We start from the raw sequence: 25,690 nt of genomic DNA, 5'->3' as shown, positions 1-25,690 counted from the left end.
CCAACAAACTCAGCTACAGAGTAGCTCTCAAATTACTATTTTGAATTATTTCTTCCCTGATTAAAAAAAAAATTTTTTTTAACGTTTGTTTATTTTGGGGACAGAGAGAGACAGAGCATGAAGGGGGAGGGTCAGAGAGAGAGGAAGACACAGAATCTGAAACAGGATCCAGGCTCTGAGCTGTCAGCACTGAGCCTGACGCGGGGCTCGAACTCACAGACTGTGAGATCATGACCTGAGCCGAAGTTGGACGCTTAACTGACTGAGCCACCCAGGCGCCCCATTTCTTTCCTGATTTTATGCCATTTTTTTCTTTATACAGTTGTGTATATATACTTTCATAATCTATTTTTAAAAGTAATATAATGTAAGCAGTTTTCATATTATATGTTATTTAAATAGTAAGTCTTAATGGTTGCATAAAATCTAACAAGTAAATACTGCAATTTACCAAGTCACTTCTCTAATATTAGATACTTAATTTCCACTTTTTTTTTTTTTTTTTTTTTTTTTTAGTACTGGAAAGAACGTTGAATACAGAGCTTCTTATGTATTTAAGGTGATACTTTGGGATGGAATTTCATAAGAGCATGTATTGACTGGGCTAAAGGGCATGGATGGGCTTACTAAGGCTCCTTACAACATTGCTAAATCGGTGCACTTTCTGGGAGCAAGCCCCCAATCTCCCAGCAGGGTATTAGTAAGAACACTTCTACAACAGTACTTTTTATAACCCTGGATATTATACATTTTTTAAAGTCAGCTAATTTGATAGATGGGAAATATACCCTATTTTAAATGCAAATATTTGAGGGTGCCTGGTGACTCAGTCAGTTGAGCGTCAGACTACATTTTGGCTTAGGTCACGATCTCAGCCAGGGTCATGGGATTGAGCCCCGCAGTCAGTCTCCATGCTGAGCTCCTCTGGCCCTCTCCCCCTGCTCGTGTGCTTTCTCTAAGATGGAAAAAAAACTAAATGCAAATATTTGATTGTTATACCTTTTCAACTGGTTAGTAATCAATTGTATTTTTCTTTTGCGATTTGTCTACTCATATTCTTTATCTTGGAATTATATTATTTTTCTTTCCCATTTAATATACAGTAAGAATTTTAACACTTTGTCACCTTGCCTATCAATATCTTTCACCAGATTTTCTTTTAGTTTTTAAAAAGTTTATAATCATAGTATTGGACTTAGTTGAAATGTTTAGCCATGGTATTAAATCTCAGGCATACCATGTGTTTTCTAATGCTGTTTTCTGAGTATATTTTCTCCCACAAGGTACATGCTACTTCTGTGCTATTCCTGGGAAAGGATTTCACTGTCTACATTTTACTGGGATGCAGAGGCCATAGGCCAGCCTAGAGGTATTTCCTTCCTTGCCACAGGAAATAATCTTTACTCATCTCAGTTTGGTGTGGCTTAAAATATTTTTAAATCAAATCTATCAATCTTTGTAAAAAATTTTTTTAAGTTTATTTATTTTTGACAGAAAGAGACAGAGCATGAACAGGAGAGGGGCAGACAGAGACGGAGACACAGAATCAGAAACAGGATCCAGGTTCTGAGCTGTCAGCCAGAGCCCAATGTGGGGCTCGAACTCACAAGCAGTGAGATCATGGCCTGAGCTGAAGTCAGATGGTTGCTTAACCGACTGAGCCACCTAGGCACCCTTATCAATCTTTTTATTTTTATTTTTATTTTTTTTAAGAGAGCGAAAGAGAAAGAGAGGATGTGTGCGAACTAGGGGGAGGGGCAAAGGAGGGACAGAGAGAGAATCTCAAGCAGACTCCACACTCAGCACAGAGCTCCATGTGGGGCTTAATCCCACAACTCTGGGATCATGACCTGAGCTGAAATCAAGAGTTGGACACTCAATTCACTGAGCCATCCAGGCACCCTGATTATTTCTCTTTTAAATTCCGAAAGTCCTCTCATCTCCAATGGTTATATTACTTATTTTCTTTTGCTTTCCTTTAAATTTTGTGGGGTTTTTGCTCTTTTTTTTTAAATATCTAACTTCATTCCATATGGAATTTATTTTGATGAGGTAAGTATAGGGTCAGTTTGGAAATAGGCAACAAGAGCTATATTTATATTCTCTGACCCACTTTAGAAGTACACTTCCAAGAAAATAATTCAAAATGGAAGATTTTCCCAGATGTTCATGGCAGCACTATTTATAATAGAAACAGTGTAGAAAGTTTAGATACCTACTCCAGAGGAAGAGTTAAACACACCATGACACAGAATAGGAGAAAGAAAGGTACGTGTGATGAATTTTAATATCTTTAAATGTTTATTTTTGAGAGCCAGAGAGAGAGAAAGTGTGAGTGGGGTGGAGCAGAGAGAAAGGGAGACACAGAATCCGAAGGAGGCTCCAGGCTCTGAGCTATCAGTACAGAGCCCGATAATGCGGGGCTTGAACTTACAAACTGTGAATCAAAGTCAGACACTTAACCAACTGAGCCACTGGGGCGCCCCTGAATTTTAAAAAGAATACAAAATGTACCTACTCTATGTTTACACTTACATATAATCAGGCAAGAAAATGACCATAGCCTGGGAAAAAGACACAAGTAGTAGGGTTGTGAGTAAATTACTGATTGCAGCTGGGCAGGGGTGGCCCTTGGCTGTCTGTCCCTTTCTTGAAAGGTATTCAGAAAGGGGATCTGGAGTTGGGAAGGGTGCCCCTGAATGAATTGTTTTCCCTTTAAATTTAAATTCTATTAATATCAGCAAAAGATTTATTACATTAATACAGCAGCTGCCTGACATTTTCAATGGATATGTTTCAAGAACTTTGTTCATCTCCAAATACGTACATAAGGAAATATCCAACTGCTCACCTGCTGGACCGTGTCTTCACAGAGACTCCTTGTGTGTCTCTTGCTTATTCTTGCATCTTTTCAACCATCACTAGTAGTCATTTTCTGGGTCTTGGGTTCTTCTTGAGAGACAGTGGGAGCAGAAGTGGGGGGTGGGGCAGAAAGAGAGGAGAGAGAGAAACCCTAGAAGGCTCCACAGGGTTCCATCTCACAGACCATGAGATCATGACCTGAGCAGAAATCAAAGGTTGACGCTCAACCGACTGCACCACCCAAGTGCCCTCAACCATCACTAGTTTGATCTCTCACATGATGTCCTTTCTTTTTTTCCATAAGGAGAAAGGGTTGAATCCCACTGCCCCCATCCCACACTTCAGGAGAACTACCCAGTAGCCAAGGTGAGTGGATGCCATCCAAACTTTGACAAGTCAGGTGCTGCACAGACAGCCAGGCTCATTCACCAGTAAGTAATTCTCACTTCAGCACTGGCCTGGAGACACAATTCTAACACTGTCCTTGCAAAATCACAATCCCGGCATCAGGTTTGCTCACAAGTGATTGGACCTGACATCATCAAATCCATAACTATTCGCGGTCCTCTGGAAAAGAAGGATGTTGCGGCAGACTGCTACACTGTGGTAGACTGTGCCCTCCCAGGAAGCAAGCTTCCTGGAATCCTTGTCCTTGTGTAGTCCCTCCCACATCATCCCTGGCCTTGGCCATGTGTCTGGCTTTGGCCAATGGGACTTTAAGGAGGCATAATACATGAACAGCTTTGATAAGCGCTTGTGTTTTAGGTTTGTCTGCTTGGCATACTCTCTCTTAGAATCCAGCTGCATGCTTTAAGGAAGTCCTGGCTAGCCAGTGGGAGTGTGGAGATGCCTGGGAGAATGAGACAGCTCATGGAGAAGAACAGAGGTGCCCAGTTGAGCCCCCAGCTGAATGCAGCCACGTGAGTAACACCATGTGGAGCGGAAGAATCTCCCAACCAACCCACAGGGTCTCGAAAAATAATAAATCAAGGTAGTTTTAAGCCACTAAATTTGGGGTAGTTTGTTAAACAGTAACAGATAGCTGAAATACATGGAAATGTACATGCAGTATATACTGTAGTATGTTAAGTGAGAAAGTAAAATACAGGGGTGCCTGCGTGGCTCTGTTGGTTTAGCATCTGATTCTTGATTTTGGCTCAGGTCATGATCCCAGGGTCATGGGATAGAGCCCCATGTCAGGCTTCACGATGAGCGTGGAGCCTAAGATTTTCTCTCTCTCCCTCTCTCTCTCTGTCCCTGCCCCCCACTCATGCTCTCTCTCTCTCAAACCAGTACTAAAAGCCACTTTAAAATTACAGAAAATGGGGCACCTGGATGGCTCAGTCGATTAAGCGTCTGACCTCAGCTCAGGTCATGATCTCACAGTTTGTGAGTTCCAGCCCTGTGTTGGGCTCTGTGCCAAAAGCTTGGAGCCCAGAGCCTGCTTTGGATTCTGTCTCCTTCTCTCTCTCTCTCTCTGCCCCTTCCCTGCTTGTGCTCTCTCTCTCAAAAATAGATTAATAAAAAACATTTAAAAATTATAGAAAGTGCTGTTCATCAGGTTCCTTTTTTTTAAGTTTTGATTTAAATTGCAGTTAGTTAACATACAGCATTATATTAGTTTCAAGTGTACAAAAGAGTGACTCCACACTTCCATACTTCCATCCATTGCTCATCACAATAAGTACAATCCTTAATCCCCATCACCTATTTAGCCCATACTGTCACCCACCTCCCCTCTGGTAACCATCAATTTGTTCTCTGTAATTAAGAGTCCGTTTCTTGGTTTGCCTTTCTCTCTCTTTTCTCCCCCTTTGCGCATCTGTTTTATTTCTTAAATTCCACATATGAGTGAAATCATATGGTATTCGTCTTTCTCTGACTTATTTTGCTTAGCATAATACTCTGTAGCTCAATCCAATGGTAAGATTTAATTCTTTTTTACAGCTGAGGAATATACCATCGTATGTATATCTACCACGTCTTCTTTATCCATTCACTTAATGCAATCCCTATCAAAATACCAATAGTATTTTTCACAGAGTTAGAACAAACAAACTTAAAATTTGTATGGAACCACAGAAGAACCCAAATAGTCAAAGCAACCTTGAAAAGGAAGAGCAAAACTGGAGGCATCGCAATTCTGGAATTCAAGTTATATTACAAAGCTGTAGTCATCAAGACAATATGGTACCAGTGCAAAAACAGACAAAGAGATCAATGAAATAGAATAGAAAACCCAGAAAATGAACCCACAACTATGTGGTCAATTAATCTTCAACAAAGAGAGAAAGAATATCCAATGGAAACAAAAGTCTCTTCAAAAATGGTGATGGGAAAACCAACATTTTGCAACATGCAAAAGAATGAAACTAGACCACTTTCTTACACTATACACAAAAATAAATTCAAAATGGGGTGCCTAGCTGGCTCAGTTGGTGGAACATGCTACTCTTCACCTCAGGGTCATGAATTCAAGGTCATGTAGAGATTATTAAAAAATTAAATAAATTAAAAAAATTTTTAATGGATTAAAGACCTAAATGTGAGACCTGAAACCATAAAAATCCTAGAAGAGAGCACAGGCAGTAACTTCTTTGACATCAGCCATAGCAACTTCTTTCTAGACATGTCTCCTACTGCAAAGGACAAAAAGCGAAAATAAACTATTGAGACCTCATCAAAATAATAAGCTTCTGCACAGCGAAGGAAACAATCAACAAAACTAAAAGGCAACCTACAGAATGGGAGAAAATATTTACAAATGACAAATCTGATAAAGGGTTAGTATCCAAAATCTACAGAGAACTTATCAAACTCTACACCCCAAAAATAAATAATCCAATTAAAAATAGGCAGAAGACATGAACAGACATTTCTCCAAAGAAGACATACAAATGCCCAATAGACACATGAAAAGATGCTCAACATCACATCATCAGGGAAATGCAAATCCAAACCACAATGAGATATCACCTCACACTTGTCACAATGGCTAAACTCAACAACACAAGAAACAACAGGTGTTGGTGAAGATGTGGAGAAAGGGGAACCCTCTTGCACTGTTGGTGGGAATGCAAACTGGTGTAGCCATTCTGGAAAACAGTATGGAGATTCCTCTAAAAATTAAAAGTAGAATGTAAACATTAAAAAAAGGGGGGGGGGTGCCTGGGTGGCTCAGTTGGTTGAGCGTCCAACTTTGGCTCAGGTCATGATCTTGCAGCTTGTGAGTTTGAGCCCCGCATCAGGCTCTGTGCTGACAGCTCGGAGCCTGTGAATCCCTCTCTCTCTGCCCCTAACCCACTCACATTCTGTCTCTGTTTCTCTCAAAAATAAATAAACATTAAAAAAATTTTTTAAAAAGTAGAATGACCCTATAATCCAGTAATTGCACTACTGGGTATTTACCCGAAAAATACTAATTCAAAGGGATACATGAACCCTGATGTTTATAGCAGCATTATCTACAGCCCAAGTCAAATTATGGAAACAGCCCAAGTGTTCATTAGGTTATTTTTTAAGTATATAGTTCTTTGAGTGTTATAGGGAATTTCAAAAAGTCTATCATGGCTCTTAGTCTCAAGAACTTCCAATCCTTGAGAAAAGTAGTGCCAGGCAGCTTTTGGGAACAATACTTGTGACTCCCAGCCCAGAGAGGGACTGGCTGAGTCGGAGAAGTTCTGGGGTCAGCAGAAGGCTAGGATGGCTTCTAGAAGAAGCAACTGACATCCTCTTTTTTGGAAAAGTGGCTCTCAGTAAGGAAGAAGTTCCACTATGAAACAAAATGATTGTGTATATGTGTATGCATATGAATGTGTGTGTGCATATGCATGCTAACAAAAAGTAATCCAGCACTAGAACCTTCCCCAATGCTGCCCAGTCCTGAGCCTCTGTGGTTTTGGCAGTGTCGGTTCAGTCCGTAGGCTCTGGGACCTTCCTGGGACTCACTGATAAGCCTTGAACTCTCTCAACTCTTCCAGTCAACTCAGGCCTAATCATGCTGTGGTTGCCATCAGCGAGTGCATGACATGATGTGAGATGTCAATTGGGATGTTCTAAAGTTAACTGAATGCTTGCTGGCTAAAATACACTATATGTGAAGTTAGTGCAAAATTAGGAAGATTATAGCATTGGTAAGGAGGGCATGACTTCTGGGAAAGTATTTTTTAAAAAATAAACAACTTAAGTAATTTTGCAAAATAAGCAACTAGTAAAACAAAAAAATTTTACCTCCATCCTTCCAGTTTCTTGGCTAATTATAATAAATGTCCACATACATTTACAAAATACATTTATAAGAGGAAATGGACATTAATGAAAAAATCAGAAACCATTGAGCATACTGTAAGTGAAAGCTTTTGGGGAGCATCTGCTTTTGAATGTGATTTCATGTCTTATTCATAGGCAAATTTTCTGTTGGCAACGTTGCTTCTTGGACTCATAGTTCAACATTTCCCAGTGTTCCAGAAGAACGCCCTGGCTACCACCAGGGCTGAACTAGTCTAGGATGCTCTGCAGAAGCACATCAGGTCACTCAGCCATTCCAGACTCAACCGTTTCTGAAAAGGTGAGCGCGCTATTGCTGCCAATCACGAATCTTGTAACTGAGCCCGGGGCCATCAGCAAAAAGTTCAGGAGTCAGGAAATCCTGGTTCAATCCACTTAGTTAGAGGGAACAACAACGTTCTTGCGAAACTTCTGGTTCCCTTTGTGAAATGAAGAAGTACTGAGTCACCTTTCTGAGGTATTCCTGCAATGAGCTTCCTATATTTCCCAAGGTTTTTTACTTCATTTTCCCTTGATTAAGAAAGTAGTACAATGAATAGCCCAGTAAATGTCACAGAAGGTAGAAAGCCACTGGTGTTGACAGCGAGGACTGCGTCAGGGTCAGGAAACTGGAAGCCGGACATGCCTTTCTGTTTGCTGAAATCTCCATTCACAGATGCAGGAAAGATTGCTGAGACCCTGTCCTGGGAAAGGAGTGGACCAGCCACACAGTGTTGATTTTCCTCCCAAATGGTCTCCTTCAACAACAACTTTGAGTTCTGATTGGAACCTTTTGTTCTAGCTGCTTAGTGAACAAGACCTCTGTGATCTTGATAAGGGGAGGCACCTTTCCTATTTTTTCTGGCTTCTTAGCCTGGCATTTTGGCTTGGTTTCCAGCCTTATTGTTTCAGTCTGTTCGAATAACCAGCTCTCTGGTGAGGGTTCTACGACCCATCCTCCAGCAGGCAGCACCGGGACTGGGGCTAGGGTCAGGCTGAACCCATTCCCCACAGGTCCTCTCCGTGCTCACTTGTTGCCTCAGAGACCCACTGGGCACCCAGGGGTGGAGGCCGGGCAAGGATGTCTCACAGCTCAGAGGAATAGTCATGGAACTATTGGAGTCCTGATGGTGACATAAAAAAGAATTAAGTTCCCTGATCTTGGAACTCCGTGTGCCTGAGCAGCCTTTGTGACTCTCTGCTCAGAGGACCACTCAACATCCCATCAAGGGCAGGGAGGCCACCACAGCATCACTTTCAGGGGGAGGGGGGCAGTAGAACATAGTGGTTAATGGTGGCCTCCTGGCCTTACCACTTGTCAACCATGAGGTTTTGAGAACATCATTCAAACTTTCTGTGCCTTGGTGTTCTCATCTTTAAATTGGGGGGGTTGGTAGTTCTTATCCATAGAGTTAAAAGGAGAAATCCAAATGCCATGGTAAGCTCTCAATAATACAACCATGAATATTAATTGTAAGGTGGGGAGAATAGGAAGTCTTTTTATCTGCTCTGCTCCAGAGAACAATCTCAATCGGTTCCTGTTAATCTGGCCCCAACCCCCATCCTCACCCCTGCTTGGGCTGTAGAAGGCCTTGTCCCAGCTGGGATGGCCTAGGCATTAGCACTCAGACCTTCTTCGACCTCAGTCCTTGGATGTCTGTGGCTTCTGTTCTAGAGTGTTTATCCAAATTGAACACACACTGTTCAGGTAGGACATGAATGGGGAAGTGGAAAATTGCCTAGGAATCTGTGTACTGTGCAGGAGGAAAGAGCACTGACATTACATGGAAAAGGTGGATTGATATAGATGAATGTTAATGTTTACAGTCGACTTGGGGAGATCCAAAGAAACAGAGGATTTCAGGGAAGGAAAGGGAATGGTAACTCCAATAAGGGTCATCAGGAAAAGCTTTGGAAAGCAGAATTTACTTTTCTCTAATTTGCCAGGATCATCCCTCCCAGCATCTGAACAACCAAGTTTCAACAAAGTATCTTTCACCTGAGCCTCTAGGCCTTTGGCAAAGGGTTTAGAAAAGCTGCTCAGAAGACAGCGTAGTGTCACAGGAGAGCAGGGTTGGCGGGAAAGGTGCAGTTCCAGGCTTTTGGATTCCTGGGTTCTAGCCCGGCTCTGCAACCCAGGCCCTTCCTTGTCTGTGAAATCAGGGTGGTTAGGAAGTTGGCCAGAAGCTCCCCAACCTCTCTTCTGGCTTGCTACGTCCAGGATCCTTTGCGCTCCAGGCCCTGCCCCCACCCCAACCATAAATCTGGGCACCTGGGGAAGAAGCCCCAACAGGATTCAGCTGACTCACGTATGTTACCGTAACAGGATACATTTCATATTGCTCTCTGGACCTGGAAAAAGCCGAGAGTGCCAAGGGCGGACCTGTACGTGAACGCTTCCTGTTTCTCCCAAGGCTCACAGGCTTTCCGCATCCCGGGAGCAGCAGCATCTCCCGAAATGCCGGAACCTCCAGGCCTCACTGGTTCTTTAGAGCGCTGGGCGTGGTTTCCGTGCGCTCAAACCCGCTGACGCAGGAGCCGGGAGCTGTCATCCCCCCCTCGCTGCTCCTCGGTGGAGCTGTTGTGGGAAAGAAGGGGTTAGCTCCGCAGCCTGGAAGCTCCTTAAGGGTTCTGTGCGCCCCGGCGTGCGCCGCACGCGGCTGGCGCGGAGGAGGGGGTCACATTGATCCCCGGTGCATCCAGAGGCTCCACATCTGGAGGAATGTGCTCGTCACATCCGTCTGTCGTGTTCCTGCGGGCCCTCCTCCCAGGATGGATTAATGCTTCCAGACTATAAGCCCTACCAATTCCCTTAAATGCACCGCTCTTGGATCTCCCAGGCTCTGGGCGTCCCCAGTGGAGGGTGGCATTCGTGGAGGTCATTTTGACAGGATACTGTGGGGGTGAGGACTGGATACGAGGAGTGGGTCTGAAATATCTGTTGTGCACATCACTGGTGTAACCGTCACCCGCACAGCAGGTAATTCCTCACTTCAGAGTTGAATAAAGAGACTTTTGAGAAAGGCGAGGGGGAGGGTGTGCGGGGTGGGGGGCGCTTGAGGCTCAGTGCAAGGCCTAGGGTCGCAGCAGTGGTCACGACCCTAGAGGCCTACGGGGGAGAGAGGGCGGCGATGGCCGAGCCCTGCAAGAGCCCGCAGCAGCGAGTGGGGGTGGGTGGGGGCAGGGAATGGCCCGGCCGTGCTCTCCCTCCCGCAGCCGCCCTGGACGCCCAGCTTCTGTGCTGCTGTCCCCGCGGGGCAGAGAAGGGGGCGGGAGAGAGGAGCCGGAGGGACAACCGTCATGCACTGCTAGCTCACGTCTAGGTGGTTTTGTTTTGTCTTTGCAGTTTAGAGATAACCGTATAAAATTAGCTGCATCCAGAGGTCTCAAGAGTCAAGGGAGTCCCCCTGAAACGCCAGGCCTCTCTCTGGCTTTGTGTTCTGGGGCCATTCGTGGAGCACATACTTCCTCCTCTGAGGTCTCTAGCACCAGCCTCAGGTGCGAGCTCTTCTGCTCCGTGGCCACTGTCACCAGCATGCTCAGGTCTCCTGTCCAGAAAAGCCCCTGAATCGCCGTTTCCACCCCGAGACCACTTAGAAATTACAGCTGCTTACTTATTGTCCCTTCTCTGGGCCACCGTTGTGCGGAATCCCAGCTGAAGGAAAGCACCAGTGACTCCAAGTTACTTAAGAATAAAAATATACTTCTTATCCCAACAACATAAAACATTAAGAGGAATTATGTTTTTTACAAAATCCAACAAACCACCCACGATTGTACCTACCAAGCAAAAGCGGTACCTTTGTAAGCAGAGCAATGATGAAACAGACTGGGGCCACTTGATCTCAGGTCCTGGGCAGACCTTTAGGTGCCAGTCTTGTTTCTAATAGTCTGAAAAAGAGTTGACAAAAAGTAATGTTTATTGGATACTTCCTAGGTCCTGTAAACCTGGACAAGTTTCTTAACCCTTCTGTGCCCCCATCTTTTTATCTGTAGAATGGGAATAATCTCAATGCCTCTTAGGGTTTTGTGAGTATTAAATGAGTCCATCTCTGGAAAGTACTTGAATGGTATCTGGTGCACAGAAAAGCGGCATTTACATGTTACCTCAATATCAGCTACGATCATGTGGCAGCCCAAAGGGGATTCACGGTCTCGGTCTCTGTTTTTGAGACTATGGCTTCAGGGCTTCCTCAACACCCAGGGCCAGCCAGCCATTAAGTGGAGCCATGGGTCTCCTGATCTTCGTTCCCTGGGGAGAGGTATCTCCAGAACTCTCTCTCTAGGCCCTGCCTCCTCTAGCCTGAGTGCCAGGCACCTGGACCTGCCTTGGTGGTGGAAAGCGGCCCTGTGTTAGGATTCAGAAGATACTCAGTGTGGCAGCTGAGTGACCTTAATCTTTGGGCCTCAGGGTTCCTATCTGTAAATTAGAGATAATAATTGCCCTCCCCACAAACCCACATGCAGGGTGGTTTTAAAGACCAAATGCAAAATAACTAAAAGTTCTTTCTAGAGGTGACATCATGAGTCTCTGCTGTGCCTCCAACCCCAAATTGCACTTTTTTTTATTATTAAAAAAAATTTTTAACGTTTATTTATTTTTGAGAGACAGTGAGAGCAGGGGAGGGGTAGAGAGAGAGGGAGACACAGAATCCGAAGCAGGCTCCAGACTCCAAGCTGTCAACACAGAGCCCGATGCGAGGCTCAAACGCATGAACTGCAAGACCATAACCTGAGCTGAAGCTGGATGCTTAACCGACTGAGCCACCCAGGCGCCCCCTCCAAATTGCACTTTTTAAAGCTCAGCTGGGGGTAGAATGGATTGAAAATAAACCAACCTCGATAGTTGTGCAGGGGTCTCAGGGGAGCTCCTTAGCCATATAGAGTCCCTGTCTGCCCCCACTGCCAGGCTGCTACAGGGAGGAAACCATTAGCCCGAGTGAACTCTTGAAACACTGGGGGCAGTTGTTCCATCCCAGGTGGTTCCCATGTTCCAGGAGGAAGTAAGGATCTTGCCCCCAAAGAGCCCAGGATGGAGTCTGAGAGGAGGGTCTTCTGGAAAAGGCGGCCCAGGCCTTGGATGTGAAGCAAACCTAAGCAAACCCTTTGCAAACCTAAAGCTCTTAGCTGCAGCTGTGGGTAAGGGAAAGAGCCTGAGAAGGTAAGGGGCCCTGCCGGCAGAGCATCCTGCAATGGGGGAAATAAAAATAGAGATAGGGTTCTCCCTGTCCCCACCCCAGTTGAAGAAGCCTAGCACTGGCCTGGCACTTAATAGATGCACAATGAATTTGTTCCTTTTATGCACATGTGCACACACACACACACACACACACACACAAAACTCCATTTGGCCTCAAAGTACCTGCTATGTACTGGGCACTGTGCAAGTTCAGGGGACCAGGTGCAAGAACTGGCCTTGACCTCTGGGAGTTGTATTTGGTGGTTGAGATAAACTTCAGCCCGGGAGAGAATTGAAGCCCTAAGAGGAGCCCTGGGGAGGTGCTCCAGAGCTGGGAGTGCTAGTAGGAGGGCCCCTAGGCTGAGGGGACAGCAGGCACAGAAGGAGGGGGCGGGAGCTCTGAGGTGACTGGGTTAGGCAGAGGGAAGATTCTTGGATGGTATTTTCTTGTTACATACCTATTTGATCTATTCTTTGGTACTTTCTGGAGAGGCAGGACCCTGGCTGCCCACCTTTGCAGGCCTCTGAATAACCGGTACGCAGTAATCCCAGCATGGAACCCCCGTCGTGGAAGGGGATGGCAGTGTAGCTCTTACCCCAGATAATAGCACAGGTGGACTGGAAGAATCTACAGAAGAGTCCTGTCCTCTGGGTTCCAGGAGAATCCTAACCAGCCACAGTCCTCATGGGACTGAATGTTTTCCCCGAGGTAGCTCCTAGGACTAACTCCAGGTGCAAGGCCTGGGTGCCACCCATCACTTCTTCCCTCCTGCCCACCCCACTTTTAGGAGAAGGTAGCCAGTTCTGTCCACATCTGGCTACCTGTAGGATGGTCCTGGGGTGTCAGATCCAGAGTAGGAAAGGAGAGGGTGGAAAAGAATCCTCTTCAGTGGTCTGCCCCTTGGGTGGGTGTCTCGAGCTAGGCCATCCTTCACACCACCCAGAGAAATCAACTCCTCAATTACGATGATGGAACTTGTTTCCTCCAGCCACATATTTGCATGAAAAGCTGGGGACTGGATATGGGGGAGGGAAAGCGATAACTCTGAGAGTTGACACCAGGGCTCAACTCTGGTGCCAATTTGAGTTGTGCCTCAGAGCAGGTTTAGAACAAGGAACATGAAGGGGTACCGGTGTGGTTCAGTCAGTTAAGTGTCTGACTTCAGCTCAGGTCATGACCTCATGGTTTGTGAGTTCAAGCCCCATATTCGGGGTCTATGCTGACAGCACGGAGTCTGCTTCGGATCCTCTGTTCCCCTGTCTCTCTGCTCCTCCCCCACTCATGCTCTCACTCTCTCTCTCAAAAATAAATTAAAAAACATTTTAAAAAAATGAGGAACATGTATTGAAGAGCACCTACTATGTGCCAGGCCCTTTGCATGTATTCTGCATGAGGTAGGTGTGTGAGGTAGGTGTTCTAGACACATTTTATAGATGAGGAAACTGAGATAGAGCGAGTTTAATTGAATTGCCCAGAGTCACACAGCGACCTGAGAGGAGTAGAATCTGGTTCTGCTGGCAGGACTGTCTTTTCTGACTGAGGGTCCCTCAGCAAGCTCCTGGGACAGTGTAGATTCTGGGCGGATGGCTGCCGCTCAACTTGATGCTGCAGCCTGAGGAACCGTGTGGAAGGCCGGCTTGGTGAGCATAGCAGCCGTGTCACAGATGGGTCAGGGCTTTGGGTGTCCTGCCGGCCAGTGAGGAACCGTGCGAGGCGTTTGCACAGGCTACCCTATTCCTGAAGCCAGTGGGGGTCTCCAAGTCTTCTGGCGTGGGTGAAGGCTGCTTCCCAGTTGATGCACTTGGAAAAGCCCCTGCCTCTTCCATGGGCCACGGAGTGCTGTGTAATTTCCTCTGTGGGTCAGTCCTCCACCAAGGGCTGTGACAGGGTGGTGAGTCAGACCGCAGCCTGTCACTGATAAGCCACCAGCTGCCTCGCTTCTAGCCTGCTTGGTGGACATCGGGATGGCTGCTCACTGCCTTCTCCCATCTCTGCTCTGCCCTGCGTAGGAGAAGTGGGGCTGCTCAGGGGAGGGTCAGGCAGACATCCGCTGTGGGTCATGTAAACCTCCAGGGTCAGGAATTGAGGTGCCACCCGCAAGCTGTTTGAACCTGGCCTGATCACACCCATTCATCTCCCAAGCAAGAACATTCTCTGCCTTCCCCTCAAGGTCGGGAGACCCACAGGGCAATCTGCTCTTCTCAGAAAAAAGCACTTAGCTTAGGTGATTAAAAAAAAAAAAAAATCAGTGGTTATTTCAACTGCCTTCAAGGAATTCACCATGTACGGACGGGCTTTGAAACTCAACAGCTGGCTTTTAGAAAACAAGAAGGATTATCTTTGGATCCCTTGCTGTGAGCTGACAGTGGCTCATCCAGAATCCCTCAGGGTAGGGAGGCTGTCACAGGCTGGAGTGCCAGTCATACTTCTGGGCAATTTAAAGCCACGTGCTCTGTGTCACCAAGACTGTGACTCAACCGTGTGCTTGCCAAAACTCATTCACAGAGGGGTTGAAACTGCTCTGTAGGCACTTTTTGGAGTGAGGGCTCTTCATGTCCTGGAGGGAAACCGGGGATGCACAGGAGATGAGCCTTCCCAGCAGTCCAGGTGAGGGCCCCTTCGAGCCAGGCCCCGTAGGTGTTCACTTCTGTTACCTCAGCTCCTAGGCTTTCCATAAGTGTCTGTTAGATGACTGAATGAACAACAGAAGAAACAAAGTGAAGCTGGCACAAAAACCTAAAGCCCATACTTTCCTATGTGTGTCTTGCTGCTTAGCAAAAAGGAGTGATGCTCATGTGGTCTCCACAAGGGAGCCTGAACCTCCACAGACAGACCAGATGCCTGGCTGGCTGCCAAGAGATCCATGCACCCCGAGGACTCACCCTTTCTCTGCATTCCTCCAAGAAGGTAGGAGTTGGCCCCGAACACCTTGAGGGAATAAGGCCACTCATATGTGGGCTATTTCTGGAATTTTAAATTTTTTTTAATGTTTATTTATTTTTGAGGAAGAGAGAGAGAGAGAGAGAGAGAGAGGCAGAGTGTGAGCAAGGGAGGGGCAGAGAGAGAGGGAGACACAGAATCCAAAGCAGGATCCAGGCTCTGAGCTGTCAGCACAGAGCCCAAAGCGGGGCTCAAACTAACAGACCACGAGATCATGATGAGCTGAAGTCGGATGCTCAACCGACTGAGCCACCCAGGTGCCCCTATTTCTGGAATTATAAAGAGTTTGTGTTGGCTGAGATCCTCAAAAGAGATTTCTTAAATTATTATTATTTTGCTCCTTAAAGACAAAAACAAAAACAAAGGCCTGATGACGGGTGCTAAGAGTCCAAGCTAGATCAGCATGGCCAGGCTGGGAGGAGTGAGCAGCCACCAGTGGGTCTGGTCAGGCAGCCCTGCCAGAGTGGGCAGGCAGGTCCTCACACTGCAGTCTCCATCAACCCATGCATCTTTTCACATCTTGAAATCTCCATCTTCAGTTACACCTGCGGGCTGGACAGCCACATTTAGACCAGCTCCTGCCATCACTACTCCTCACTGCAGAGCGCGACCCAGGCATCTTGGCTTTTTTTCTTTCCTTTTCTATCCTTTTTCTATGTCTTCCTTTTTCTTTCTTTGCCTTCTCCTTACTTAGTCTAATTGTCAGCCTGGCTGGTAGAAACCAGAGGCCAGAGAGGGTGTGACACTAGACAGAGACTTCCAGGGGCAGCAAGAGCCCAGTAGTGAGGATGGGGTGACTAGGGGGTTCCTTGGCCCGCCATGTGACAAGCAGATCCGGCTTATCATCCTGGAGACTTGGTTCTGAGGTTCTGCCCAGGAAATAGCTATGGGGCAGGAGAGAATAGGGGCAGGGGAGAGACACCAAGATTTGGGTCTCTAAGAGAAGAAGACAACAAGAAACATCAACAGTTTTATTGGGCTGATCACATAAACTGCCAAAACACCAGAGCTGCGTGGACCAGAAATACATCAAGCATTGGTGGCTGGAGAATTCGAGTTTGTTCTGTGCTTAGAACTGTGACGTCCACATGGGAGGATTTTTCACTGGCTGGGGCCTTCCACAGAAGCGCATTTTTACCATTCTCTGCACCATAAACAAATGCAAACCCTCATGGCAAGCGGTTTTCAAAGACTGTTGTCTCTAAAAGGAAATCGGGACTGCATTTTCCCACAAGAACTTCAAGGAATTATGATTACTCAGAACTCCCTCTTGACATTCTTGTGAACATTTGAGAAATTCCCAGTGCCTCCTGTTGCCCTGAGTGCGGGAAGCCAGGGATGTGCCGACTCACACACAGCCCAGAGAATGCTTTCAGGCTCATAGCAACTGCATAAACCATTGCATAACTGCAATCGCGCCTTTTTTTTTTTTTTTAAACTTTGATAATGAAAGGAAATGCAAATAAAGAAGTAATGACTTCTGGGAAAATGATGCCTAGAAGATGACTTCTTCCTCTCTATCCTTCCCATCTCCTCAAAAGTGCTCCTCTCTAGATCTCTTTTTCAGGAGCTGAATTCCCACAGCAATTTTCCAGGATTGTAAAGGGACATGGGACAGTCCGCGTAATTAATTCTGTGAGCTCCCCTACTTTGGGGCTCAAACATTCCCTCAGGCCCAGAGATGGATGCAGGGACTCTCCGGGCTAGAAGAACTTCTGGCCACCAGCCAACTTCCAATGCAAAGTACAGCTCCAATCATGAAACAGACATGGAGAGCCTCACCAAATACTGAAGACTACCAGAAAAGAGTTAAGGGCCTGCGTGAGCCTGCCCCCATCACTCAGTAGAGAGAGACAGCTCACCTTTGTTACCTACAACCATGGACAATAGGTGTATAGGGACTGGATATGTAACCAGATATGTAACTGGATCTGGTAACCAGAGGGCTACCAGAAAGCCCAAAGAAAGTAACTAGTCACATGCATGCTACAGCACGAAAGGGGAAATAGCCACTGGACAGAAGAGAGTGCTGGAAAATAAAGTTTCCTAGAATTTTCTGCCTGGAGAATGCTGTAGGCAGGTAGACACATGTCTCATTTCTTTTTTTTTTTTTTTAAGTTTATTTATTTATTTTGAGGGGGTGGGGAGAGAGTGAGAGCAAGTGTGCATGAGCAGGGGAGGGGCAGAGGGAGAGAGGGAGAGAGAGAATCCCAATGTTCAGCATGCAGGGCCTGAACGCACCACTGTGAGATCATGACCTGAGCCAAGATCAAGAGTCAGACAACCAACTGAGCCACCCAGGTGCCCAAAATGTTTAGTTTCTAATGAATGATTTGTTTTTCTAAGAAAGAAGAAGGAAGGAAGGAAGGAAGGAAGGAAGGAGAGAGGAAAGAAAGAAAGAAGAAAGAAAGAAAGAAAGAAAGAAAGAAAGAAAGAAAGAAAGAAAGAAAGAAAGAAAAAGAGGGAGGGAAGAAAGAAATGGGAAGGAAGGAGGGAAAGAGGGAAGGAGGCGGAGGGGGAGGGGAAGAAAAGGGGTGGGGGAAGAAAAGAGGGAAGAAGAAAACACAAAAGGAAAGAAGAGGGTGCCTGGGTGGCTTAGTCAGTTAAGCATCCAACTTTGGCTCAGGTCATGATCTCACAGCTCAGCTCGTAAGTTCGAGCCCCACATCAGGCTCTGTGCTCAGAGCCTGGAGGCTGCTTCAGATTCTGTGTGTGTGTCTCTCTCTGCCCCTCCCCCACTCACGCTCAGTGTGTGTGTGTGTGTGTGTGTGTGTGTGTGTGTCAAAAATAAATAAACATTAAAAAAAAATTTTTTTAAAGAAAAGGAAAAAAGATAAAAATTCTAGAGCTGTGCTGTTCCATATGGTAGCTTCTGCTCGCAAATGGCTTTTGGGTCCTTGAAGTACAGCTGATCTGAATTGAGATACGCTGTAAGAATAAAATATATGCTGGATCTCAGTACAAAGACAGGTATGTAAAATAAATACCAATTAATAATTGTTATCAATTACACAGGGAAATGATGTTTCGGAGATTAAAAAAAATTTTTAATGTTCTTATTTATTTTTGAGACAGAGAGAGATAGAGCATGAGCAGGGGAGGGGCAGAGAGAGGGGGAGACGCAGAATCCGAAGCAGGCTCCAGGCTCTGAGCTGTCAGCACAGAGCCAGAAGCGGGGCGAGTGTCTCTCACGGAGTGTGAGATCATGACCTGAGCTGAAGTCGGATGCTCAACCAACTGAGCCACCCAGGCATGCCTGGAGATTTTGAATTAAACAATATACATTAAAATGAATGTCATCTATTTTTCACTCTTTTTAATGTGGCTCCTAGAGCATTTACAGTTACATCTGCGGCCACACTCCATTTCTCTTGCGGCGCTGCTCTAGGTAGCTGCCTTCCGTGGCACAGGGCTGCCCTGGGGTTCCAGCCCCACTTCTAGCTCCTGCCACACTGTAGAGGGCCTCAGCTCCACCCCTTTCCCTGGACTGAAAATGAACTCGCTCACATGGGAGATGTCTTGATTCTTAGATTCTCCAGAAAAGATCCAAACATCTCCCTGGAAAACCCTTTTGAGTTTCAAGCAGTCATGTTTGACCTTTCAAAATCCTCTGCATTGCGTGAAGGCGCACAGGGGCTTTCTTGCACTCGTTCGAGAGATGGTAGGTGGCTGTGTGATAGCAACGGAAACTTTGAATAGGATGTGTGAGTCGTGGGAGGTTTTGGTGAGGCCTCAGTGGGGACTAAGACATTGACAGACACTGTTAAAGTTTGAATCCAGGTTCACCGGTAAATATTTAGGAGAATTTTTTACATTTTTTAAAAGTAGTCTTCACACCAAACCCGGGGCTTGAACTCATGACCCTGAGATCAAGACCTGAGCTGAGATCAAGAGTCTGATGCTTAACTAACGGAGCCACCCAGGAGCCCCCCCAGGAGAATTTTTTAAAGTGGCAGAATATCGCGGCAACGTTGACAAAACATTTCTTCCAAAAATATGTGTTTGAGCACCCTCTCTTTGCCTGGAGTAAACTAAGCGATGAGCACAGCCATCTGCTGTGGAGCCCTGGAAGGCAGAGAGGAAAGGCTGGGTGTGTGATGTGGGAGGGACAGGGTCCAGGCGCCAACGGTATACCTGCTCAGTTTCCCAGGCCTCCAGCCACCGTGTGCAGACTTTTACAAAGTTGAAATTATAGTATACTTGCATGTTTTGCTTTATACTTCTTTCTCATAAATGCTCAGAAGCGTTTTCCATGTTCCTATATAGTCTTCATAATCATCCTTTTTAGTACTTAACTAATACTCCAAGTGACTGTATCATTTTCTAACCTCCTGTGGGACAGTTTCCAGTTTTGTTTAAATAAGATAGCAGCAAAAATGCAATTTGCTTTCTTTGCTGTCTTTCCTTTTGGATTTAATTACTTGCCAGAAAAGAAAGAAACTACCGTATTCAGGGGTATGAAATCTTTTCTAGTTCTTGATGGATATTGCCAAGGCGCTGTCCAAAAGGCATGTATGAAATTATATTGCTTGCCGCGATGGATGTACGTACTAAGTTTCTTAAAACTTTGCCAGGATTGAAGTTACAGTATATATATGTATATATGTGTATGTGTATTCTTAAGCATTTAAATTTGCAAAAGTATATATACATGTACATGTATACATACACATAATATGTATGTATACGTTTGCAAATTGTATTGCATATGTTTTGAAGCTTGAGATTTTTGAAGCTTTTATAAACAAAATGTTTATAGACAAGTAACACTATATATATATTTTTTTTTTCTGAAAATGCCATGGTATTGTCTTGAGCATTTCTGGACTCTGCATGCATTTCTGTCTTTAAATTGTTCTGCACAAGTTTAAGAAACAAAACAGATGAACATAGGAGAAGGGAAAGAGAAATAAGATGAGAGAGGGAGGCAAACTGTAAGACTCTTAAATACAGAGAACAAACTGAGGGTGGTTGAAAGGGTGTTGGGTGGGAGAATGGGCTAATGGGTGATGAGCATTAAGGAGGGCACTTGTTGGGATGAGTTATAAGTAAGTGATGTATCACTGGGTTCTATTCCTGAAATCATTATTACACTATATGTTAACTAACTTGGATTTGAATTTTAAGAAAAGTGCTATTATCAGCCTCAAATATTTAAAAAAAAATTTTTTTTAATGTTCTGCAAAGATATGTCTCTTTTTCTCCATTTATTAATTTATTTATATCAATATGGACTCATTTTATATTTTGGGTTCTACTCCAATTGATTGTGTTGCCCAAATCTTCCAGCTTAGGCCATTGGGATCTCTTTCATTTGGCTCCTGTGCCCCTTTGACATACCCTATCAATGTATTTGTAATTATCTCCTTACTTTCCAGCACTCCAAGGTGCTCCAGGCTCATCTTTCTCAGTCTTAGAGTCAGTCTGTTCTCCACGGGGCCCTGTTATTGGAGAATGGTTCTAGAAACCAAGATCTGGGTGCTCAGTGTGCTTATTGCTACTATGGTGTCATTTTTCAGGTTCTCAGGTGACAGAGAAAAGACATATGCGTGTTTACCAGCCTGCATCAGGGGTAGATTCCCATAAGTGACATTTCTGGATCAGAGCAAACCCACATTAAACATGTTGTTACTGCCTAGTTGTCCTCAAAAAAAAAAGAGTGTTTTTCACTCTTCCCAGTGGTGCTTAAGAGCACCTGTTTTCCCACTCTCACCAATACTGAATAGTAGCAAATACAAAATTAGCAAATTTTTACTGATCTGGTGAGTGGAAAATGGGATCTCCGTGTTTGAATAATTTGAATTGACTTTGAACTTATGTTTCTAGTTTTCTCACTGCTCATCTGTTACTAGACTTTGAATTTCTTCTTTCATCTTCTTTTATCTTGTATAAGCATTTGCATCCTTCCAAATAATATCTAAAATGACTCTTTTAAAACTCTTTGCTGACCTCACCTTTGAGCTTAGGTCGATTTTGCTGAGAAATGGAAGCTCTTTTGACAGACTGACAACAGCACAGCTGGGGACAAGAGGACTCATTTTCCATCTCTCCTTGCAGGCACTTCCTTATTAGTCCTTCCCAGCCCCATCTAGAGCCCCTCCGGTGCTCCTTCCTCCAGGATAAACTATTCTAGAACACGTCAGCAATGCCTGCCTTTGGGGGGTTGTGGACTTTTGTCACAGTTTCCAGGGTGACTGTGACTCAGCCCCTGTTCCTGAAGTCTGAGGCTGTCCACCTAGAAAGCGCTCATTCCCTAGCACAAACGTGCCTCCCTCAGCCTCAGGCCAGCAGAAGCTCTTCTGTGCCTTCCTCCCCTTGCTCCTCCACTCCCGCTCCCCACTTGAACTCATAGTGTCATTATACAAATGAAACGTCCACAGACACGAACCATTCAAACAGTACACAATTATCCTGTGAAAATATATGGGTATTTGTTTAACCTCTGTGCCTCTTCAGAAATAACCATGCATAAACAGGCATATATTTGCATATAGATTCTTTTTTTTAATGTTTATTTATTTATTATTAAAAAAATTTTTTTTAGGTTTCTTTATTTCTGAGAGAGAGAGAGAGAGCAAGCGCATGAACGGGGGAGGAGCAGAGAGAGGGAGACACAGAATCCAAAGCAGGCTCCAGGCTCTGAGCTGTCAGCACAAAGCCTGACCCGGGGCTCAAACTCGAGAACTGCGAGATCATGACCTGAGCAGAAGTCAGACGCTTAATCGACTGAGCCACCCAGGTGCCCCATTATTTATTTATTTTTGAGAGAAAGGGAGAAAGTGTGAGCAGGCAAGGGGCAGAGAGAGAGGGAGACAGAGAATCTGAAGCAGGCTCCAGGCTCTGAGCTGTCAGCACAGAGCCCGACGAGAGGCTCAAACTCGCGAACTGCAAGATCATGCCCTGAGCCGAAGTAGGACGCACAACAGACTGAGCCACCCAGGGGCCCCTATACATTCTTTTTTTATAAGGCAACTGGCAGAAAAGTCTACACAGTGTTCTGCACCTTGTTTTTATTTTTAATTACCAGTGTATTTTGAAGATCTTTCCACATCAGCCTACACAAATCTGTCATTTTGAATGGCCACATGGTATTCCACTGATGTGTTATTGTTTATCTAGTCCCATTTTAATAGATATTGGGTTTTTCCTTTTTTTTTTTTTTTTTTTGCCACTAGAAAGAATGCTACTGTGAACATCCTTGTGGACCTGTGGGGTTATACCTGCAGGGTAAATTCTTTAAACTGGAATTTCAGGGTCAAAGAAAATGGTGTACTTTAATTCCAATAGATATTGCCAATTTGCTCTCCGAAGGGGCTGTGCCAATTTACCCTCCCATCAACAGTCATGAGAGGGGCTATCTCCCTGTCCTCTCTCACCAGCATCCAGCTCTGTTATACTTATAAACCTCCTCCCAGCTGATAGGTGAAAATGGTATCTCATTATAATCTTAATTTGCATTTCTCTCATTATGGTTGAGGGATGTATTTCCTTTTTTTTTTTAAGTTTATTTATTTATTTTGAGAGAGAGAGAGAGAGAGAGACAGAGAGAGACAGAGAGAGAGTGTGTGAGCACTAGCTGGGGAGAGGCCGAGAGAGAGGAAGAGAGAGAATCCCAAGCAGGCTCCACCCTGTCAGTGCAGAGCCTGATGTGGGGCTCTGTCTCACAAACCATGAGATCATGATCTGAGCCGAAATCCAGTGTCAGACACTCAACTGACCAAGCCACCCAGGCACCCTGAGGGATATATTTCAAGTGGCAAGAAGTCATGTATACTTCTTTTTCTGTGAACTACTTATATCCTTTATGAATTATCCCATATGTTGCCAGTTTTTATCTTACTGATTTAGAAGCATTCTTTATATATGAAGGAAATTAGTATTTTTGTTATATATGGTATAATAATTTCCCCCCAGTTCATTGTTTGTCTTTTGTTGGTAGGCTTTTTAAAAAATATATACATGCTGCCCTTATAGATTCTGTCTTACAGCAGGTTAGAATTTCAATATACATATTTGGGTGTGCAATAATCGATTTTCTCATTTCTACATGTCATCTCCCATCCCCCTGAGGGGGCAGATACGTCTTGTCATCAGTTCAAAGATCAGCTGGTCCTCTCGTCCCCTCAAAGTTCCTGGGATGGTCCTGAGTTCAGTACACGAGAGGACAGATGGAGCACCTTCAATTCTCCAGGCTAGCTGGCCAGCTGGCATCTACTGGGATTCCCTGGCTGGTCACTTTGGGCTGTCACTTCTTGTCCACAGGATCCCTCCATGTCTGCTCTCTCCTCCATACCCCTACACTACCAGTTACACAGGACTCTTTCTGCCACCCACAGCGAGGCAGAGACCCATCTGCCTGACACACCACAGCCATTTCTAACCTGGACCTTTGCCACTTCCTCTGGGTTCGGCCTAGGAAACCCAGGCAGGGTTTCTTTCTCAGGACCTCAACAACATCCACGTGTATCTCGGGACACCCCTCACCTCTGCCCTCTTCCCAAGCCCAGACTGGCAAGCCTTGCTATTCCTTGTCAAGGAGCTCCCACATCTATTCCTGTGTTTTCCATTCCTCTGTGGACTTATAATTCTGGAACTCAGAGGTCAGGAAGACTTTCTTTCCATACTTTTTCTTCTGTTTCTGTCTCACATCCTTTCCCTGAGGCAGCACACACAGAATGGTCAGAAGTGTGTGTGTGTGTGTGTGTGTGTGTGTGTGTGTGTGCGGTTCCTGGGGAGGGAGAGGCCAAAACTTGTCAGGAACCCCAGGAGAAAGCAGCCAGGTGTGAAACCCTGTGAACTTCCCCAGCCTCTCCCAGCAAGTCTCAGCCACACCCCTCATTGCTGGGGGTCTGTTCTCTCTTAGGCCCTCTCTGATACCATCTGAGGCTGCTGTGGGTTGAGTGGTTGCCTGTGCCCCCTTTGTGGGTGGGGGCTGGCCCATCTTGCTATCCTCTGTGGCATCTAGACCATGGGCCTTGCACATCTGGGCACTCAGGATGTATGGCATTGAAGCACCTGCTGCTTTTACCAAGCCAGCTTGTCCTTGTTCTTAGTGCTCTCCGAGAGGCCAGGAAGGTGGGGCATCAGTGAGAGGGGTCCCCAAATACCCTCCTCAGCTTCTGCTTTCTTCTGAAGGCATTCCTCAGCTGACCTTGAGAAGCCAGGGTGAAAGAAGGTTTTCTCCAGAGAGCACTGTCGGCAGATGAGGCCTCCTCACCCAAGTTTGTCTCCCCTAGTCTCCATTCCTACTTTTGCTGTTCCTGCAGGCTAGGGGGCTGGATAGCGTGAGATGACCTCAGACCTCAGGTCCTCAGGAAGGGATGTTGGAGGGAGGAGCCAGAGAGGAGGTGAATACAACTGAATTCATTCCTCATGAATCCCATCCCTACTGTACTCCTGGTTCCATTTTTACTTTGCCTCTAGCTAAAAAACCTCTACCTTTAAGCCTTCTGTTGGTGAGGACAAGGTCCCTTCTGGGAAGTCTTTCTCTTTCCTGGGCAGGGCCAGCTCTCAGGACCATGCATACATACCTTTAGCTGGTCTCCAGCCTTCCAGCCATTTCTAGTTGTTCCCTCCAACATTCTCGAGGGGCTCAGCCTGTAATCTGATCTAGTTTTGCTGACCCTGTTACCTCACATCTGTGCCCATTACCCCCAGCGGCTTACTGTCTCCAGTTCTTTCATGTTAATTAATCTTTTCCTCGGTAGCATCTGAGCAACACTATCCACCAGCAAGCTTACCTAGGGACTGCAGGCTGAACTCTGGGAAATGTCCACAGTAGTGGAGATTCGAGGTCAGGAAGACGGTCCAGCCCCACCTCTGGCATTGACTGGCTGGTCCCTTGACTTCCCTGAGTTTCTTTCTTCATCAGTAATGAAAAAACCCAGTATGTACTTACCTCACAGCAGGGTGAGGGCTACAAAGGCATCATGTGCATATTTCTAAAACATGTGCTATTAGTAGTAGTATAATGTGAAAAGCATTTTTTATAATTGACCCTGCCCTATATCTAGCATAAATCTGGATATATATATATATATATATATATATATAGGAGATATATGTATCTCTATATATAGATATATAGATATTCCCCCCACCAGGGGAGGGTGTGTTCTCTACCATCTTGTTTCTCCTTTTTCTACAATTCTTTTTTTTTTTAATTTTTTTTAACGTTTATTTATTTTTGAGACAGAGAGAGACAGAGCATGAACAGGGGAGGGGCAGAGAGAGAGGGAGATACAGAATCCGAAACAGGCTCCAGGCTCTGAGCTGTCAGCACAGAGCCCGACGCGGGGCTTGAACTCACGAACCGTGAGATCGTGACCTGACCCAAAGTCGGCCGCTTAACCGACTGAGCCACCCAGGCGCCCCTACAATTCCTTTTTTAACTAGAAGTTGGAAATGGCAATGGCAGTGTTAGGGAGGAAAAGCAGTGCTCG

This window comes from Prionailurus bengalensis, chromosome B3, assembly GCF_016509475.1.
Source record: "Prionailurus bengalensis isolate Pbe53 chromosome B3, Fcat_Pben_1.1_paternal_pri, whole genome shotgun sequence".
NCBI classification, from domain to species: Eukaryota; Metazoa; Chordata; class Mammalia; order Carnivora; family Felidae; genus Prionailurus; species Prionailurus bengalensis.
This window is presented reverse-complemented; position numbering follows the sequence as displayed.